Source organism: Caretta caretta, chromosome 6 (assembly GCF_965140235.1).
Source record: "Caretta caretta isolate rCarCar2 chromosome 6, rCarCar1.hap1, whole genome shotgun sequence".
Lineage (NCBI taxonomy): Eukaryota > Metazoa > Chordata > Testudines > Cheloniidae > Caretta > Caretta caretta.
Window position 1 is genome coordinate 79,166,315 of NC_134211.1, and position 7,798 is coordinate 79,174,112.

The following is a 7,798-nucleotide window of genomic DNA, read 5'->3' on the forward strand; positions in this document are numbered from 1 at the left end:
TTTCTGTGGATTCCCCCTCCCTCTCCTTTTTCTGACAAGCTGTGGCAACAACCACAAAGTATTGATTTACTTAGTTACAGTTTGACTATAGCTAGGACACTTCACTGCTCTTACAATTGTCTCTTCTACTCAGTACAATTATGTGGGAGGGAGCCAGAAGAAACAGACAATTTATATTTTTTTCTTCTGGCTAATGGGAAAGAGCTTATATGTTCCTTTGTTGAATCACTAAGGTGTAAATAGCTTTGAGCTGATTGTTCCTGAAGAAAGTGTAGACTGAAAAGAAAGAGGCTCTAAGAGTACTTCAGTGCTTTCTCTGTTTAGTCAGATCTTCTGTACTGGAGGTGCTTTGAAGGTTTACCCTTCTAAAGTCACTTTGAGCTATTCCTTTATAGTTCAAATGGTCCACTAATGCCATTGTGGCGTATGTATTACTTTCATCTCACCTAGCACTTGGTGAATGCAATGGGTTTCCTGCATGCCCACGGCAAAACGAAAGGTCTTCTTGGTTAGAAAGATGTGGCTATAAATGCCATGTTTTTCTTTCCTCCATGGATGAGTTATTTAATTGCTTAGCTGCTGCCACCCACTGTAAGGTGACATCATTGCCAATTTTCAGAGGAACAGCCATGTTAGTCTGTATTCGCAAAAAGAAAAGGAGGACTTGTGGCACCTTAGAGACTAACCAATTTATTTGAGCATGAGCTTTCGTGAGCTACAGCTACATCATGCATCCGATGAAGTGAGCTGTAGCTCATGAAAGCTTATGCTCAAATAAATTGGTTAGTCTCTAAGGTGCCACAAGTACTCCTTTTCTTTTATCATTGCCAATGCTTCAGTAATGCAGAATTAAAGACAGATTTAGAAAAGATGGCACTTACAATAGTATGCAGCTTGCCCAGAAGTCATCAATACATAGTGTCTGAACAATAAAATCTCACCAGCTACTATGCTTGAATATCAGTAGTCAAGACTGACAGAATAATTTCTAGTTGAAAATATCAAACTACGTATGCTCTAAGCTAAATCCTCATCCCCCACCCCGAGTTCTGTGCCAGAATCTCACTCTTCCTGTGGCCCTCTGATGTGCAAGTTCATAATAATGAATACATAATTCATAATAGATAATAAATTATTAAAGGCAGCCATATCTGCAGGTATACATATTGCCTGGACAAGAATCTGTACTGACAAAGCCTGTCCAACAGAGCTGGTCAGAAAAGAGAATTTCCATCCATCCATTTTGACACTACCTGAGGAACAAAAATTCCAAAAACATTTGATTTGTGTGTGTGACATAGAATCTGATTTACTTAGTGACAATGATATATCCTGTATCATCATTTTTAAACACCAGATTGTAATTTACAAAATGTTCTTTCAGGAATAGCCTCTGAGCATGAGCCTGGGTGGTATCAAAATCAGATCTCACAAGAGAGAGGGGTTAGGGGGAAAGAGACTTTGGTTTCAGTTTTGGAGTGGGGTCCCCAGTTCTTAAATTAATATACTTTATTGCTAAATGCTAGGTTGTCTTGCACAGCAGCAAAGTTCCAGGAAAAAATAATCAGTATTCTAATAGATTATATATAAAAAGGGGAGAGGGGGATCTTTTCCTAAGGTTTTAAAATAATTGTATTTCATTTTTACACTAGGGTGGCTTGTGCTCTGGGCCTCCACACATTGTTCTTTATCTCTCCATGTGGAAGAGCAATGAACAGCTGAAGCCTATATGCTGGCCTTATATCAGTGAAGAATCTACCTCCCTTTGGGATCCTCCCTTGGAGGATCAGCATAACATCTCATCCCTCATATTTATAACATATATGTGGTGATTTTATCCATATTATGTAATTATAGACCCATGTGATAAATTTAATTTACATAATATAACTAACTGCCTTCTGCACTCTTCCCACTAATTTTCCTTTGCTAGGTACAAAATTGCAACCCTCTGAGCTGCTGTCAAACAGCTGCCCATTTTTTAAAAAAAATCCTGTCACAAAAGTTGTTTTCCCCACAATTACACTGGTCTGAGGTGCATAAACAATAGTCTGTCTTGAATAGTTTACTAGTGTAAAAGTCAAACATCTCAAAAACTCTGAAGGCTAGAAATGGATGCTCTATTTATACTAGTGGAGAACTGGAAATTGCCCTTTAGAATGGGATAACACAATTTCTGCTATTGCCTAGCAAGTCAAGAAAGACTGGATCTTAAAAAGCATATTATTATGCATAGAAAAGCTATTTGAGATAATTTGTAGAAACATTCTATTTATAGTGTCATTTCAAAGGTACGTATAGCTAGACTCATGGTGCTAAGGCAGCTTGGCTTTACAGGCAAATATGAAAAGTAGTGCCAATAAAACGTTTTTAACATCGGAGACATTTCTAAATGTTTTTCAGTAAAATATGAGAAAAATATATACAATGGTATAGTATAGAGGTTTATAGGTATTTGTTTGAGATTACTTGCATAACTCACTCATGGCTTTGCCAATCATAATGCAGTCATTGCAGATTCATGCCAATAAAACTGTTGTACACCACAGTATGTATAATAAAACACTTATAGAAATTGTGTGTTTCAGTTGAGTGCAGCTAGGACCGGCACACAGAAATATCATTTTTGTGAGGAATGTGCAACTCCTTAAAACCCCAAATATTAAAATGTCTAGAAATGAACAGCTATTGGTTCCAGCCAATTTTCCACAGCCATGTATTCTTTCATCGCTATTTACTCATTCTATGACAGGTTTCAGAGTAACAGCCGTGTTAGTCTGTATTCGCAAAAAGAAAAGGAGGACTTGTGGCACCTTAGAGACTAACCAATTTATTTGAGCATAAGCTTTCGTGAGCTACAGCTCACTTCATCGGTGCCACAAGTCCTCCTTTTCTTTTTGCTCATTCTATGTACTCCATCCACCCAACCTTACACTTTACAGGCCAGTTTATATTCATAAACCTTTTAGAATAATTTATGATGATTCTCTTTACAATCATGGCAACAGCTCTGCAAGCGTGTATGGACTGGGACACTGCTGCAGGTAACAGGAAAGGGGGAAAAAAGAGCCAAACAAAATACTGTGTTCTGCCACTTTAAGGCACACGTACTTCTGTGCAGAGTATTACTCCATGCAGGATCATTGGGCGTGGGCTTTCTTTGCCTGTTCCCCCCGGCTCCATCCACCCCAAAACAAGGCTTGGGCTTGCTTTAGCCAGGGGAAAACCAAATGCTCCTTAACTTACAAACAGCCTTCAAGAAAGTCAGTTTCATAGTTCCATCCTGGTCTCAGCCTCGTGTTTCCTGACTCCTTCCCAATGTCATGAGGAAACAGAATTAGACAAAAACTCTGAACTCCTCCTTTGCCCCTTTTCTGCAGACCTTAGAGTGTAAGGGGGTCGACACTGTACCACAAGCCATAGCTGTTAAATATATTTGTAATTCTCACACAAACCTGCTTGCTCTCTCTCTCTCTCTCTCTCTCCCTCCCTCTCTCTCTCTCTCTCTCTCTAAGAATACTAAAGAGCACTAAAAGGCTTTTTGACCAAGCCATTTTGCAAATATAATAAGTGAAAAAATGTGTGTGGAAAATTTTACGTCTAAAATTTCAAGGAGATTTGTTTCTTTTGGGAGAAGATGGGGGGTGGAGGGAGCCTTGGTGTTGAAAATTGACCTTTCAGGATCTGATCCAAAGCCCACCGAATTAAGTAACTGGAAAGATTTCCAGTGACTGCAATGGACTCTAGATTGGGTCCGTAATAAAAAGCTAGCCTCACCTTAACTACACACAAACACACACACACACACACACACACACACTTTACTGTGTTGAACTTGAGACCAAAGTGAATAGTAGGTACATTATTTTAGGTTTACTTAGCATTTGGCAAGTAAGTTGCTTTGTGCCAGGGCTTCCTGCTGCTGAATTTACACAGTGGGGATGAGAACCTTGCAGAGATTAATGAGGGATGATCCCTAGCAACTATTCTGAAGAGAACAGCTTTGTTTTCTTACACACACACAGTAAATCCAGTCCATAGAGCCAACATCATCAGGGACGGAGTCAAGGGGTTGTCTAAAGTTCTGCACTGCAGTGTTGTTTGCTGCAGGAACTGAAAGGGAATATATATTTAAACTCATTTAATCCCTCTCCCCTGTATAAGTAATAGTGCTTGGGTTTCACTTACTTCAATTGCTGTTTTCTTTTTTGAACTAAGAAGTATTTGCAATCATTACAATCAACTAGCGCCCTGGTCCTGGAAACACTTATGCACATGTGTCACTTTACTTACATGAGTAAGATTCAAGTGGCACATGCTTGTTTGCCAGAGATAGGTGTGCAGGTAGCTTACTAGGGCTTTCTTCATTACTTTCAGAATGTTAATAGCTTGATTACATTACTTTGTTCATGCATTTTATTTCATGCATTTTCCATTATTTTAAAAATAATACAAAATCATATCTCCATGAAAAAGCATTCTTGCAGTGCTACCAATGTGAGGCATAGTGGTATAACTTGGATTTGTCATTTCAATAAGTCTGCACGACTGAACCTGCTGAAAATAATGCTCACCATTCTCTTTAATAGGGCTGGTTCTGACTTTTGCTCAGCTTGTTTTTGATAAATGTAAACAAACCCCACACATTTCATTTGCTACAGATATGAGAGTGATAAAAAAAAGTTGTCTTGTGGATAAATAGCTCAGAGACACAACGATTTGTCACAATATGTGAAGCTTCCTTAAGATCACAGCTCTGTTTTCTATTAGGAAATAGCTAGCATTTGTAGAAAGTGCCATTTAAAAGACTATGTAGCTCATGGGGCTGGGGGGGGACACACAAATATTGCAGTAGGTTGCCTTTAGATAGAGTAACCACCTTTCATGACATTTAATAATGGCCTAGGTGACTTTGGAAAGATGTGTGTCAAGCATCTAGGGGGAAAAAAGGCATATGAGTTTTGTGAACTCAATCTGCCATTTTAATCTTACATCAACCAGTCACTATATTTAAAAGATACTGGCTTTCATTTAACATGTGGATGCAGTAGGAAGACACTTCAAATCCCACTGCTATTTCCCCTCCTCTTTGGAAGGTGTAATAGTAAGCCAATATGTGGTTATTCACAAGAAATGACTTTTCCACTCTATTCTGTAGTGGACAAAACAACCTATTTCAAAATAATACAGACTTTGACCCCAACTGAGCTCAAGATCATAGTTTAGTGAAGTGTTGTTTATGTCATAAATTTCTTATACAGACTAACATTTCCTATCTTGACAGGTTTCAGAGTAACAGCCGTGTTAGTCTGTATTCGCAAAAAGAAAAGGAGGACGTGTGGCACCTTAGAGACTAACCAATTTATTTGAGCATAAGCTTTCGTGAGCCTGGAGAGTGGGGTGGGGGGAGGTATTTTTTCATGCTTTGTGTGTATAAAAGATCTTCTACACTTTCCACAGTATGCATCCGATGAAGTGAGCTGTAGCTCACGAAAGCTTATGCTCAAATAAATTGGTTAGTCTCTAAGGTGCCACAAGTCCTCCTTTTCTTATTTCCTATCTTGGCTTTGATTCTCAACTTCCATTTCAGAAACCAAATCCATAATCAGTGTAATTTATCCAGATAGATGGAAATTTCGCTTCAATTTCTGGTAATGTGGACATGCAATTATTTGTTTCAAAAGACTCCTAATTTTGAGTGCTAGTCTCCTTTATTTATCAAAATACCTGCTGGTTTTGGTAGAGTCCAAGGCAGCACACTTTTTTTCATTGACCCACAAATGACCTCAGCTGATATTGAAAAAAATACTGGCCACTCTGGGCCATCACCCTAACTCAGTTGGGCCACTCACGAATAGGTTACTATCAGTGATACCAAAGCAGCAGAAACTATCTCCAATAGTTTTTAAGTGCACTGAATTGTAATAGCCAAACTGATTTCACTTCAGATGCTTCAGGATGGACTTGAAATGTCGTCCTGCTGGTGAAAGACTAGCTTTATGAGAATTGACATTTGGTATCAGTGTAAACTGCAGTCTCCCTGGAGCTCCGAGATATTATTACTCAGCCTTTAACCCGATTTTATCAAACCGAATACCAGCTGAACTCCCAAAGACTCACAGAACATAAAATAAGGAGCTTAAAATTTGTCTTAGTTAAGAGGATTAAGGATACATTTGGAATCATTTTTAAAATAACTAGTCAATTATTTATCATTGCTTCATACTGTGCTCTTTGTGGTATCCTTAATCATGACATCAATGTAAACATAATAAGTAATTTAATATATTTTTCATGTAAACGTCTCAACCTCAAGTTTCATACATACACAGAGCAAACTTTATTCACAAGCACTAAAGCAGTGAGACTCCGGCTCAGTTACAATTAAGATAAGAATAGCTGAACTATAAAATTAATAATTAAGTAATAACTCTAAGGTATCATCTGGTATAGACAGGAATAAAAGTATCCTGGCTCATAAACAAAAATGTGAAGCCAAGTTGTTTTTTATGGAACAAGGTGCATACATTTCAGAGTTCACTGGATCATAAGGGGCTATTACTATTAAAGAACGCGCTGTATCAGATATTTTAATATTTTGGGTTTTTTTGGTTCTTCTAAATAATAGAGTCAATGGTATCTACTGGATGATTGACTGTTTATTACATTTGCCCATTAGATGGCCATAAAGGTTGTAAACACTTTTAAGTTTTATTACATAATAATTTTAAATGTTTTACACTTAAAGGTTGGTGGTTTGTAACCTTTATTTTCCTCCTTATCTGTTGTCAATCCAGTTATTGCTTTTATCATGTGTTAGGGACTTAAAACAGACTATGCTGAAGACTGCCAAAAAGCCATCTGTTGGTGAGTAATGTCTGATATATTGTGGAAAATGCAGTGGTATGCCTGCTCCCTCAGCTGAGCTGCCATGATCAGATTACTCCTAACCTGAGTTTGCTGGCTGCCTATAAAGTAGCAGGTTGAATTAAGCTGGTTCTTTTGGTTATAGAATCCCTTAAAAGGGAGAGATCTAGCTATTTAAAAAATCTATTATACAGGTTCATCCTTGTGGATCCTTGTAGTTGGATACCATCCATCAAGTGGCAATTTTTATAGAGAGTGCAGTTATTGAAAAATATGGAATTAAGAAAATATTATGTTACACCTTACCTTTAAGGTTGTTAAATAGAAAGAACCTTCAGTCTTCCTAAAGGGGGAGATATCTAACAACACTATAAGTCGATAGGACCATTATCATGAAAATTCTAACAGGATTTTGAAACAGGGCACTCAAAAAATGCCTAAGGAGATGAAGAATTTAACTCTTTGACTTAATTACACTGTAACTGAAGGTTTTGAGCTCTCTAGGCATGGCGGGGTGTGGTCTTAGATGTTAGTAATTTTCATTTTCTTTCAAATGTCTAATTATTTAATATAGATTTGGAAAGTCAATGGGGTTTATTCCTGAAGACAAGAAAAACAAACCATTCAGTTCCAGCAAGAGGCTGAGGGGAACAAAAAGTTATCTGACCCAGGGCACTCAGTCAAAGGTGTAACGCAGACAGTAACTAGCACACTAGTTATCATACAAATACAGTTAAAGTAACAGAACAGTTTCTGGTTTCTGAAAACACCAACCTTTTTGCTCCACTATTGCACTTTATGTGATAGACACACTTTGTTGTGTAATTTTTCAAGTGTCAAAATTATGCCTGTTGGACGTCTACATTGTGGTATAGATTAAATGCTCCAGGAGGAGTTCCCATACTTCCTGTACACTCTAGATACTGTTTTT